The 14,197-nt window shown below is 44.3% G+C and overlaps 1 long non-coding RNA gene across 1 annotated transcript; it reads right to left on the bottom strand.

Moving 5' to 3' along the window:
• Positions 1–4,435: 4,435 nt before the first annotated feature.
• LOC123160479 (uncharacterized) lies at positions 4,436–13,904 on the bottom strand. The gene is made up of 3 exons (XR_006480237.1): positions 13,864–13,904; positions 4,711–4,815; positions 4,436–4,500 (listed from the first exon to the last, which is right to left on the bottom strand). It is a non-coding gene; the product is annotated as an uncharacterized lncRNA (long non-coding RNA).
• Positions 13,905–14,197: the final 293 nt, after the last annotated feature.

The following is a 14,197-nucleotide window of genomic DNA, read 5'->3' as shown; positions in this document are numbered from 1 at the left end:
AAACCCTCGAAAAGAAGGGACATTCATGCCTGATTATACAAATGAAACGGGATTTATGCGCTGCAACTAAAAATCCACCCAATTAAGCTGTCGTAGGATAGAGTGGTCGAAGGAACTGTGTCCCGAAGGTTGCCGCGCAGCCACCATATGAGGAGGGAAGCACAACCCCGAGATGGAGGCAGACCCGGAGAAAATAAAAGGCATGAGTTGGGTGCTCGCCACCACCCCGACCAACCACACCACTATCAAGATTTTGAGTGTCAAACATATCCAGCGAGAAGACCATAACTCCTTGATTTGTCGCCTACCATTGTGGAGACCCTTTTTTGGACGATACATCAATTATCTTTCCCTTTGCTTGTCGCCAAATAAATATCTCTCCCATTGCAACGCACGGGCATATGTGCTAGTTATTACTTAAAACTATTACACCAGGCCTCTGCGTAACTAAGATGCACACAACCGAACGAGGTCCTCTCTCACAAACGAAAATTAAAAAGGAGAAATACAAAGAAACATGTAGAGTCCGTATAACGCCTAAAGTGGAGGGGTGTCAATCCTAAGATCATGCTGCCACCCATGTTGGGTAAAAGAATCCCTCGCCGTAGCCTCCAATCATGTACACACCTCCGTAAACAGGTGTCGATTCTCCACACATTGTAGAGAGGACCTTAAACGATGAGTTTCAGTACATCTATAGATAACCTACAACAGAGAAGTACTTTTATTTTTAAAAATCTTATCATTTCTACATAGCCAAAGCAACCAAATAATGGTAAGCGCTCCCACGTTGAGAAGAGTTCTAAACTTGTGATCAATCCCATCTAACCAGTTGCCAAATACATTAGCAACACTACAGGGAGGATACAAGACAGAAGCTATTTGGATGACTGACCATATAGAATGAGCTAATTTGCATTGGAAGAATAAATGTTTTATTGTCTCATCGTGGTGACAAAAGAGACATTGTGAACTTCCATGCCAATTCTTCTTAATAAGGGTATCTTTAGAAAAAATGACTCCTCGACGAAGATACCATGCAAAGATTTTACTCTTAAGAGGTATCTTCATCTTCCAGATCTTCTTGTTATTGTCAACTGGCATATTAGGCTGGATTAACGCTCTATACATAAGAGAATTGTCCATTCCAATGGAGGTTCCATCGGAATATATCAGACTCATATGAAAATTGCACCATGGACAATCACTGTAGAAGGATGTTTGATACGTCTCCAGCGTATCTATAATTTTTGATTGCTCCATGCTACTTTATCTATTGTTTTGGACTATATTGGGCTTTATTTTCCACTTTATATTATTTTTGGGACTAACCTATTAACCGGAGGCCCAGCCAAGAATTGCTGTTTTTTTTGCCTATTTCAGTGTTTCGAAGAAACGGAATATCAAATGGAGTCCAAACGGAATGAAACCTTTGGGAACGTGATTTTCTCACCGAACGTGATCCAGGAGACTTGGACCCTACTCCAAGCAGGGCCAGAGGCGGTCACGAGGGTGGAGGGCGCGCCCCCTACGTCGTGGGCCCCCTGACGCTCCACCGACGTTCTCCTTCCTCCTATATATATCTACGTATCCCCAAACGATCTGCAGGGGAGCCAAAAACCTAATTCCACCGTCGCAACCTTCTGTATCCGCGAGATCCCATCTTGGGGCCTGTTCCGAAGCTCCACCGGAGAGGGCATCCACCACGGAGGGCTTCTACATCATCATAGCCCCTCCGATGAAGTGTGAGTAGTTTACCTCAGACCTTCGGGTCCATAGTTAGTAGCTAGATGGCTTATTCTCTCTTTTTGGATCTCAATACAATGTTCTCCCCCTCTCTTGTGGAGATCTATTCGATGTAATCTTCTTTTTGCGGTGTGTTTGTTGAGATCGATGAATTGTTGGTTTATGATCCAGATTATCTATGAATAATATTTGAATCTTCTCTGAATTCTTTTATGTATGATTGAGTTATCTTTGCAAGTCTCTTCGAATTATCCGTTTGGTTTGGCCAACTAGATTGGTAGTTCTTGCAATGGGAGAAGTGCTTAGCTTTGGGTTCAATCTTGTGGTGTCCTTACCCAGTGACAGAAAGGGTTGCAAGGCACGTATTGTATTGTTGCCATCGAGGATAACAAGATGGGTTTTTTTTATCATATTGCATGAATTTATCCCTCTACATTGTGTCATCTTGCTTAAGGCGTTACTCTGTTTTTAACTTAATACTCTAGATGCCTGCTGGATAGCGGTCGATGAGTGGAGTAATAGTTGTAGATGTAGAATCGTTTCGGTCTACTTGTCATGGACGTGATGCCTATATATATGATCATACCTAGATAACCTCATAATTATTCGCTTTTCTATCAATTGCTCAACAGTAATTTGTTCACCCACCGTAGAATACTTATGCTCTTGAGAGAAGCCACTAGTGAAACCTATGGCCCTCGGGTCTATTCTCATCATATCAATCTCCATTACTTTATTACTTGCTTTGTTTTTACTTTGCATCTCTATATCAAAAATACCAAAAATATTATTTATCATCTCTATCAGATCTCACCCTCGTAAGTGACCGTGAAGGGATTGACAACCCCTAATCGCGTTGGTTGTGAGTAGCTATCGTTTTGTGTAGGTACGAGGGACTCGTGCGTGATCTCCTACTGGATTGATACCTTGGTTCTCAAAAACTGAGGGAAATACTTATGCTACTTTACTGCATCATCCTCTCCTCTTCGGGGAAATCCAATGCAGTGCTCAAGAGGTAGCAATGTTTCCTGCTTGGAGCCTGTGTCCAATTAAATCTCTTCTGAACATCACATTTGGCGGAAATGATTCGATTACCGTGGTGATAGTATCACCCTTGTGGCACACAATGTTGTATAGAGTTGGATATTGTTCCCGGATTGTGGCATCTCCTAGGCACTTGTCCTCCCAGAATCTAATTTCTGAGCCATCCATAATCGAGAAGGATCCATAGTAGAAGAAATATTTCTTAGCCATTATATCCGCCCAAAAGTGGGAATCCCCAGGCTTCCAGTATACTTGGGATACCGCCTTGGAACCAACACATTTCCTCCTTAGAAGGGTTTGCCATACACCATCTTCCATCAGTAATTTAAAAAACCATTTGTCGAGAAGGGCCCCATTCTTAACATCAAGGTCATGAATGCCCAATCCGCCTTGGTCTTTGGGACAGCAAACCACACTCCATTTAGCCAGTCGATATTTCTTTCTCTCACTATCTCCTTGCCAAAAGAATCTTGATCGGAAGTAATCCAATATATGTAAAAACTCCTTTCGGCAACTGAAAGAAGGAAAGCATATATAGTACCATATTACTTAGTACTGAATTTATGAGGACCAATCTTCCACCCAGAGACAAAAATGTACCTTTCCAACTGCTAAGTCTTTTTTGTAGCCTCTCCTTGATGTGTTTCTATTCAACATTTGTGAGTCTCCGATAATGTGTATCCCCAAATATGTGATTGGAAACTGTCCCAACCCACATCCGAATAGTTCGGCATACAGGTGGGCCTCGTCTTGAGCCTCGCCGAAGAAAAACAATTCACTTCTATGAAAATTGATCTTAAGACCTGAGATTTGCTTGAATGCTGATAAAATCAGTTTCAGATTTCTCGCTTTCTCGAGGTCATGATCTATGAAGAGAATCATATCGTCGGCATTTGAAGTATAGAGAGACCACCATCAACTAGCTAGATGATTAACTACCCCATCAATTTGGACATCAACCTTGGCACGCTCAGTCATGACCGCTAGCATATCCGTCACTATATTGAATAGCATGGGCGATAACGAATCACCTTGTCACAATCCCTTCTTCGTTTGGAAATAGTGTTCAACGTTGTCATCATTGATCTTAATGGCAATACTACCTCCAGCAACAAAGCTATGGATCATAGCGCGCCACTCTGCAAAAAAATCCTTTCATTCTGAGAGTCTGTTGAAGAAAGGGCCACTTGACTTTGTCATAAGCCTTTCAAAGTCTATTTTGAGTACCACTCCATTCAACTTTTTCCGGTGCAATTCATGGACTCTTCCATGCAGGATAACAACTCCATCTAGGATGTTCCTGACTTGCATAAAATTTGTCTGTGAAGGCCGAACCACATGTTCAACAACCGAATTTAGCCTAATAGTCGCAACCTTCATCAATATTTTAAATCTAACATTTAAGAGGCAAATAGGTCTATATTGTTGTATCCTTTCAGCCTCATTAACCTTAGGTTATAAAATAATCTCACCAAAGTTTAAGCAAAACAATTCTAGTTGACCAACATGTAGGTCGCTAAACAAAAGTAGGAGATCCGGTTTGATGACTTCCCTGAAGTTCTAATAGAACTCCATGGGAAAACCATCCGGACTTGTTATGCTCCATTAGGAAAGCCACCTTTCTAACTTCCTCCTCGGAGTATGGGGCTGTTAGAAGTTCTAAACAATTGCTCAACTGCTGACGGGTCACCACGACGCAGCAAAGAGCACCTGTAAAATCAAAGAGCCAAAATTAAACCATGGTTGATGTGGGGATTGGATACATGTGTAATAGAGAAGATGCTAATGGTACCCACTGCACCAACCCTGTGGCAATTGGCAGGCTCGGGGAGCCGATTGCCGGCGAGCGGAGCAGAAAATTTGCCGGACTTTTAGTAGGAAGGGAGGGGAAGGTAACGATGGAGCCAATCAGGTAAATACCTCACGAACTGAAGTCTGAAGCCAATTTGCTTGGTCTGAACTCTGAAGTCTGATGTCTGAACAGTTGCTCAACTGCACTGGTTACCACAACACAGCAAAGAGCACCTGTAAAATCAAAGACCCAAAATTAAACAATGGTTGATGTGGGGATTGGATACATGTGTAACAGGGAAGACGCTAATGGCACCCATTGTTGGAAATATGCCCTAGAGGCAATAATAAATTAGTTATTATTATTATATTTCCTTGTTCATGATAATCATTTATTATCCATGCTAGAATTGTATTGATAGGAAACTCAGATACATGTGTGGATACATAGACAACACCATGTCCCTAGTAAGCCTCTAGTTGACTAGCTCATTGATCAATAGATGGTTACGGTTTCCTGACCATGGACATTGGATGTCGTTGATAATGGGATCACATCATTAGGAGAATGATGTGATGGACAAGACCCAATCCTAAGCCTAGCACAAAGATCGTGTAGTTCATATGCTAAAGCTTTTCTAATGTCAAGTATCATTTCCTTATACCATGAGATTGTGCAACTCCCGGATACCGTAGGAATGCTTTGGGTGTACCAAACGTCACAACGTAACTGGGTGGCTATAAAGGTGCACTACGGGTATCTCCGAAAGTGTCTGTTGGGATGGCACGAATCAAGACTGGGATTTGTCACTCCGTGTGACGGAGAGGTATCTCTGGGCCCACTCGGTAGGACATCGTCATAATGTGCACAATGTGACCAAGGAGCTGATCACGGGATGATGTGTTACGGAACGAGTAAAGAGACTTGCTGGTAACGAGATTGAACAAGGTATTGGCATACCGACGATCGAATCTCGGGCAAGTACAATACCGCTAGACAAAGGGAATTGAATACGGGATTGATTGAATCCTCGACATCGTGGTTCATACAATGAGATCATCGTGGAAGATGTGGGAGCCAACATGGGTATCCAGATCCCGCTGTTGGTTATTGGCCGGAGAGTTGTCTCGGTCATGTCTGCATGGTTCCCGAACCCGTAGGGTCTACACACTTAAGGTTCGATGACGCTAGGGTTATAAAGGAAGTTTGTATGTGGTTACCGAATGTTGTTCGGAGTCCCGGATGAGATCTCGGACGTCACGAGGAGTTCCGGAACGGTCCGGAGGTAAAGATTTATATATGGGAAGTCATCATACGGTCACCGGAATAATTCGAGGGTTACCGGTATTGTACGGGGACCACCGAAGGGGTTCCGGGGGTCCACCGGGAGGGTCCACCTGCCCCGGAGGGCCCTATGGGCTATTTGTGGAGAGGGACCAGCCCCTTAGTGGGCTGGGCGCCTTCCCCCTTAGGGCCCATGCGCCTAGGGTTTGGGGGGAAACCCTAAAGGGGGGCACCCTTGCCTTGGGGGGCAAGGCAACCCCCCTGGCCGCCGCCCCCTCCTCAGATTGGATCTGAGGGGGCCGGCCCCCCCTCTCCCTTGCCCCTATATATATGTGGGGGTGGGAGGGCAGCCGCACCCAAGTTCTGGCGCAGCCCTCTCCCTCTCCCAAGTCCTCCTCCTCCCCGCGGTGCTTGGCGAAGCCCTGCAGGATTGCCACGCTCCTCCACCACCACCACACTGTTGTGCTGCTGCTGGACGAAGTCTTCCCCAACCTCTCCCTCCCTCCTTGCTGGATCAAGGCGTGGGAGACGTCACCGGGCTGTACGTGTGTTGAGCGCGGAGGTGCCGTCCGTTCAGCACTAGGATCTCCGGTGATTTGGATCACGACGAGTACGACTCCTTCAACCCCGTTCTCTTGAACGCTTCCGCTTAGCGATCTACAAGGGTATGTAGATTCACTCTCCTTCCCCTCGTTGCTAGATTACTCCATAGATTGATCTTGGTGATGCGTAGAAAATTTTAAATTTCTGCTACGATCCCCTACAGTGGCATCATGATCTAGGTCTATGCGTAGTTTCTATGCACGAGTAGAACACAAGTTGTTGTGGGCGTCGATTTTGTCAATTTACTTGCCGTTACTAGTCTTATCTTGATTTGGCGGCATCGTGGGATGAAGCGGCCCGGACCGACCTTACACGTACTCTTACGTGAGACAGGTTCCACCGACTGACATGCACTAGTTGCATAGGGTGGCTAGCGGGTGTCTGTCTCTCCCACTTTAGTCGGATCGGATTCGATGAAAAGGGTCCTTATGAAGGGTAAATAGTAATTGGCGTATCATGTTGTGGTTTTTGCGTAGGTAAGAAATGTTCTTGCTAGAAACCCATAGCAGCCACGTAAAACATGCAAACAACAATTAGAGGACGTCTAACTTGTTTTTGCGGGATATGCTATGTGATGTGATATGGCCAAAAGAATGTGATGAATGATATGTGATGTATGAGATTGATCATGTTCTTGTAATAGGAATCACGACTTGCATGTCGATGAGTATGACAACCGGCAGGAGCCATAGGAGTTGTCTTAATTTATTGTATGACCTGCGTGTCGTTGAACAACGCCATGTAATTACTTTACTTTATTGCTAAACCATTAGCTATAGTAGTAGAAGTAATTAGTTGGCGAGACAACTTCATGGAGACACGATGATGGAGATCATGATGATGGAGATCATGGTGTCATGCCGGTGATGATGATGATCATGGAGCCCCGAAGATGGAGATCAAAAGGAGCAAAATGATATTGGCCATATCATGTCACTATTTGATTGCATGTGATGTTTATCATGTTTATGCATCTTATTTGCTTAGAACGACGGTAGTAAATAAGATGATCCCTCATTAAAATTTCAAGAAAGTGTTCCCCCTAACTGTGCACCGTTGCGAAAGTTCGTCGTTTCGAAGCACCACGTGATGATCGGGTGTGATAGATTCTAATGTTCACATACAATGGGTGTAAGCCAGATTTACACACGCGAAACACTTAGGTTGACTTGACGAGCCTATCATGTACAGACATGGCCTCGGAACACAAGAGACCGAAAGGTTGAGCATGAGTCGTATAGTAGATACGATCAACATGAAGATGTTCACCGATGATGACTAGTCCGTCTCACGTGATGATCGGACACGGCCTAGTTGACTCGGATCATGTGATCACTTAGATGACTGGAGGGATGTCTATCTGAGTGGGAGTTCATAAGATGAACTTAATTATCCTGAACATAGCCAAAAAGTTTTTTGCAAATCATGTCGTAGCTCGCGCTTTAGTTCTACTGTTTTAGATATGTTCCTAGAGAAAATATAGTTGAAAGTAGATATTAGCAATTATGCGGACTGGGTCCGTAAACTGAGGATTGTCCTCATTGCTTTGAAGAAGGCTTATGGCCTTAATGCACTGCTCGGTGTGCTGAACCTCAAATGTCGTCTCTGGATGTTGCGAACATCTGACATGCACGTTGTGATAACTACGTGATAGTTCAGTTAGACGGTTTAGAATTGAGGCACAAAGACGATTTCGGATGGTCGCGGAACATATGAGATGTTTCGAGGGCTGAAATTAGGATTTCAGGCTCGTGCCCACGTCAAGAGGTATAAGACCTCCGACGAGTTTCTTAGCATGCAAACTAAGGGAGAAAAGCTCAATCGTTGAGCTTGTGCTCAGATTGTCTGAGTACAACAATCACTTGAATCGAGTGGGAGTTGATCTTCCAGATGAGATAGTGATGTTTCTCCAAAGTCATTGCCACCAAGCTACTAGAGCTTCGTGATGAACTATAACAGATCAGGGATAGATATGATGATCCTTGAGATATTCGCGATGTTTGACACCGCGAAAGTAGAAATCAAGAAGGAGCATCAATTGTTGATGGTTGGTGAAACCACTAGTTTCAAGAAGGGCAAGGGCAAGAAGGGATACTTAACGAAATGACAAATCCGCTGCTGCTCTAGTGAAGAAACCCAAGGTTGAACCCAAACCCGAGACTAAGTGCTTCTGTAATAAGGGGAATAGCCACTGGAGCAGAATTACCCTAGATACTTGGTAGATGAGAAGGCTGGCAAGGTCGATAGAAGTATATTGGATATGCATTATGTTAATGTGTACTTTACTAGTACTCCTAGTAGCACCAGGGTATTAGATACCGGTTCGGTTGCTAAGTGTTAGTAGCCCGAAATAAAAGCTACGGAATAAACGGAGACTAGCTAAAGGTGAGCTGACGATATGTGTTGGAAGCGTTTCCAAGGTTGATGTGATCAAGCATCACACGCTCCCTCTACCATCGAGATTGGTGTTAAACCTAAATAATTGATATTTGGTGTTTGCGTTGAGCATAGACATGATTGGATTATGTCTATCGCAATACGGTTATTCATTTAAGGAGAATAATGGTTACTCTATTTATTTGAATGATACCTTTAATGGTCTTGCACCTAAAAGAATGGTTTACTGAATCTCGATCGTAGTGATACACATTTTCATGCCAAAAGATATAAGATAGTAATGATAGTAGTACCACTTACTTGTGGCACTGCCATGTAAGTCATATTGGTATAAAACGCATGAAGAAGCTCCATGTTGATGGATCTTTGGACTCACTCGTTTTGAAATGTTTGAGACATGCGAACCATGTCTATTGGTGTATATGCATGAAGAAACTCCATGCAAATGGACCATTTGGACTCACTTGATTTTGAATCACTTGAGACATGCAAATCATACCACATGGGCAAGATGACTGAAAGCCTCGTTTTCAGTTAAATGGAACAAGAAAGCAATTTGTTGGAAGTAATACATTTTGATGTGTGCAGTGCAATGAGTGCTGAGGCACACAGTGGATATCGTTATGTTCTTACTTCACGGATGATTTGAGTAGATACTGAGTGTATTTACTTGATGAAACACAAGTCTGAATTATTGAAAGGTTCAAGTAATTTCAGAGTGAAGTTGAAGATCGTCGTGACAAGAGGATAAAATGTCTATGATATGATCATAGAGATGAGTATCCGAGTTATGAGTTTGGTATGAAATTAAGACATTGTGAAAATTGTTTCACAACTAATACCGCCTGGAACACCATAGTGTGATGGTGTGTCCGAACATCATAGATGCACCCTATTGGATATGGTGCATACCAGGATGTCTCTTATCAAATTACCACTATCGTTCATGGGTTAGGCATTAGAGACAACCACATTCACTTTAAATAGGGCACCACGTAATTCCGTTGAAATGACACCGTATGAACTATGGTTTAGAGAAACCTAAGCTGTCGTTTCTTGAAAGTTTGGGGCTGCGATGCTTACATGAAAAAGGTTTCAGCCTGATAAGCTCGAACCCAAAGCGGACAAATACATATTCATAGGACACCTAAAAATAGTTGGGTATACCTCCTATTTCAGATCCGGAAGCGAAAGATTGTTTCTAGAAACGGGTCCTTTCTCGAGGAAAAGTTTCTCTCGAGAGAATTGAGTGGGAGGATGGTGAAGACTTGATAAGGTTATTGAACCATCACTTCAACTAGTGTGTAGCAGGGCACAGGAAGTTGTTCCTGTGGCACCTACACCAATTGAAGTGGAAGTTGATGATAATGATCATGAAACTTCGGCTCAAGTCACTACCAAACCTCGTAGGACGACAAGGACAAGTACTGCTTCAGAGTGGTACGTAATCCTATCTTGGAAGTCATGTTGCTAGACAACAATGAACCTACGAGCTATGGAGAAGCGATGGTGGGCCCGGATTCCGACGAATGGCTCGAGGCCATAAAATCCGAGAGAGGATCCATGTATGAAAACAAAGTATGGACTTTGGAAGAAATACTTGATGGTCGTAAGGCTGTTGGGTACAGATGGATTTTGAAAGGAAGATGGACGATGATGGTAAGTGTCACCATTAAGAAAGCTCGACTTGTCGTTAAGATGTTTTCCGACAAGTTCAAGGAGTTGACTACGATGAGACTTTCTCACTCGTAGCGATGCTAAGAGTCTGTTGAAATTATATTAGCAGTTACTGCATAATTTATGAAATCTTGCAGATAGGATGTCAAAACATTGTTTCCTCGACGAGGAAAGGTTGTATGTGATACAACCAGAAGGTTCTGTCAATCCTGAAAGATGCTAACAAGTATGCAAAGCTCTAGCAATCCTTCTAAGGACTGGAGTAAGCATCTCGGAGTTGGAATATACGCTTTGATGAGATGATCAAAGATTTTGGGTTTATACAAAGTTTATGAGAAACTTGTATTTCCAAAGAAGTGAGTGGGAGCACTATAGCATTTCTGATGAGTATATGTTGTTGACATATTGTTGATCGGAAATGATGTAGAATTTCTGGAAAGCATATAGGGTTATTTGAAAGGTGTTTTTCAATAGAAAACCTGGATTAAGCTATTTGAACATTGAGCATCAAGATCTATGAGGATAGATCAAAACGCTTAATAGTACTTTCAAATGAGCACATACCTTGACATGATCTTGAAGGTGTTCAAGATGGATCAGTCTAAGAAGGAGTTCTTGCCTGAGTTGTAAGGTATGAAGTTAAGACTTCATACCTGGATTAAGCTATTTGAACATTGAGCATCAAGATCTATGAGGATAGATCAAAACGCTTAATAGTACTTTCAAATGAGCACATACCTTGACATGATCTTGAAGGTGTTCAAGATGGATCAGTCAAAGAAGGAGTTCTTGCCTGAGTTGTAAGGTATGAAGTTAAGACTTAAAGCTCGACCACGGCAGAAGAAAGAGAAAGGATGAATGTCGTCCCCTATGCCTTAGCCATAGGCTCTATAGAGTATGTCATGCTTTGTACTGCACCTGATGTGTGCCTTCCCACATGTCTGGCAAGAGGGTACAAAGGTGACTCGGGAGTGGGTCACTAGATAGCGGTCAAAAATTATCCTTAGAGGAATAAGGAAATGTTTCTCGGTTATGGAGGTGATAAAGAGTTTGACGTAAAGAGTTACGTCGATGCAAGCTTAACACCTATCCGGATAGCTCTGAGTAGAGATACCGGATACGTATAATGGAGCAATAATTTGGAATAGCTCCAAGTGGAACGTGGTAGCGGCATCTACGATATGACATAAAGTTTTGCGAAATACATAGGGATCTGAATATTGCAGACCCATTGACTACAACCTCTCTCACAAGCATAAATGATCAAACCCAGAACTCATTGAGTGTTAATCACATAGTGATGTGAACTAGATTATTGATTCTAGTAAACTCTTTGGATGTTGGTCACATGGCGATGTGACCTGTGAGTGTTAATCACATGGCGATCTGAACTAGATTATTGACTCTAGTGCAAGTGGGAGACTGTTGGAAATATGCCCTAGAGGCAATTATAAATTAGTTATTATTATTATATTTCCTTGTTCATGATAATCGTTTATTATCCATGCTAGAATTGTATGGATAGGAAACTCAAATACATGTGTGGATACATAGACAACACCATGTCCCTAGTAAGCCTCTAGTTGACTAGCTCGTTGATCAATAGATAGTTACGGTTTCCTGACCATGGACATTGGATGTTGTTGATAACGGGATCACATCATTAGGAGAATGATGTGATGGACAAGACCCAATCCTAAGCCTAGCACAAAGATCGTGTCAAGTATCATTTCCTTAGACCATGAGATTGTGCAACTCCCGGATACCGTAGGAATGCTTTGGGTGTACCAAACGTCACAACGTAACTGGGTGGCTACAAAGGTGCACTACGGGTATCTCCTAAAGTGTCTGTTGGGTTGACACGAATCAAGACTGGGATTTGTCACTCCGTGTGACGGAGAGGTATCTTTGGGCCCACTCGGTAGGACATCATCATAATGTGCACAATGTGACCAAGGAGTTGATCACGGGATGATGTGTTACGGAATGAGTAAAGAGACTTGCCGGTAACGAGATTGAACAAGGTATCGGCATACCGACGATCGAATCTCGGGCAAGTACAATACCGCTAGACAAAGGGAATTGAATACGGGATTGATCGAATCCTCGACATCATGGTTCATCCGATGAGATCATCGTGGAACATGTGGGAGCCAACATGGGTATCCAGATCCCGCTGTTGGTTATGGGCCAGAGAGTTGCCTCGGTCATGTCTGCATGGTTACCGAACCCGTAGGGTCTACACACTTCAGGTTCGATGACGCTAGCGTTATAAAGGAAGTTTGTATGTGGTTACCGAATGTTGTTCGGAGTCCCGGATGAGATCTCGGACGTCACGAGGAGTTCCGGAACGGTCCGGAGGTAAAGATTTATATATGGGAAGTCATCATACGGTCACCGGAATAATTCGGGGGTTACCGGTATTGTACCGGGACCACCGAAGGGGTTCCGGGGGTCCACCGGGAGGGTCCACCTGCCCCGGAGGGCCCTATGGGCTGTTTGTGGAGAGGGACCAGCCCTTAGTGGGCTGGGCGCCTTCCCCCTTAGGGCCCATGCGCCTAGGGTTTGGGGGGAAACCCTAAAGGGGGGCGCCCCCTTGCCTTGGGGGGCAAGGCAACCCCCCTGGCCGCCGCCCCCTCCTCAGATTGGATCTGAGGGGGCTGGCCCCCCCTCTCCCTTGCCCCTATATATATGTGGGGGGTGGGAGGGAAGCCGCACCCAAGTTCTGGCGCAGCCCTCCCCCTCTCCCAAGTCCTCCTCCTCCTCTCCCGCGGTGCTTGGCGAAGCCTTGCAGGATTGCCACGCTCCTCCACCACCACCACACCGTTGTGCTGCTGCTGGACAGAGTCTTCCGCAACCTCTCCCTCTCTCCTTACTGGATCAAGGCATGGGAGACGTCACCGGGCTGTACGTGTGTTGAACACGGAGGTGCCGTCGGTTCGGCACTAGGATCTCCAGTGATTTGGATCACGACGAGTACGACTCCTTCAACCCCGTTCTCTTGAAGGCTTCCGCTTAGCGATCTACAAGGGTATGTAGATTCACTCTCCTTCCCCTCGTTGCTAGATTACTCCATAGATTGATCTTGGTGATGCGTAGAAAATTTTAAATTTCTGCTACGATCCCCTACAGTGGCATCATGGTTGATGTGGGGATTGGATACATGTGTAACAGAGAAGATGCTAATGGCACCCACTGCACCAACCCTGTGACAATTGGCAGGCTCAGGGAGCCGATTGCCGGCGAGCGGAGCAGAAAATTTGTCGGACTTTCAGTAGGAAGGGAGGGGAAGGTAACGGTGGAGCCAAGCAGGTAAATACCTCACGAACTGAAGTATGAAGCCAATTTTCTTGGTCTTAACACTAAAGTCTGAAGTCTGAATAGTTGCTCAACTTCACTGTTTACCACAGCACAACAAAGAGCACCTGTAAAATCAAAAGAGCCAAAATTAAACCACTGTTGACAGGGATGTGAGGATAGGATACTTGTGGAATAGAGAAGACGCTAATGGTATCCACTGCACCGACCCTGTGGCAACCGGCAGGCCCGGAGAGCCGGCAAAATTTGCCGGACTTCGAGTAGGAGGGGAGGGGAAGGTAACTGTTGAGCCAAGCAGGAAATACCTCAATAACTGTAAGAATCCACGGACCAGTG

This window comes from Triticum aestivum, chromosome 7B (genome assembly GCF_018294505.1).
Source record: "Triticum aestivum cultivar Chinese Spring chromosome 7B, IWGSC CS RefSeq v2.1, whole genome shotgun sequence".
Taxonomy (NCBI): Eukaryota; Viridiplantae; Streptophyta; class Magnoliopsida; order Poales; family Poaceae; genus Triticum; species Triticum aestivum.
The sequence above is the reverse complement of the archived record's forward strand: the minus strand, read 5'-3'. Positions and strand labels throughout refer to the sequence as shown.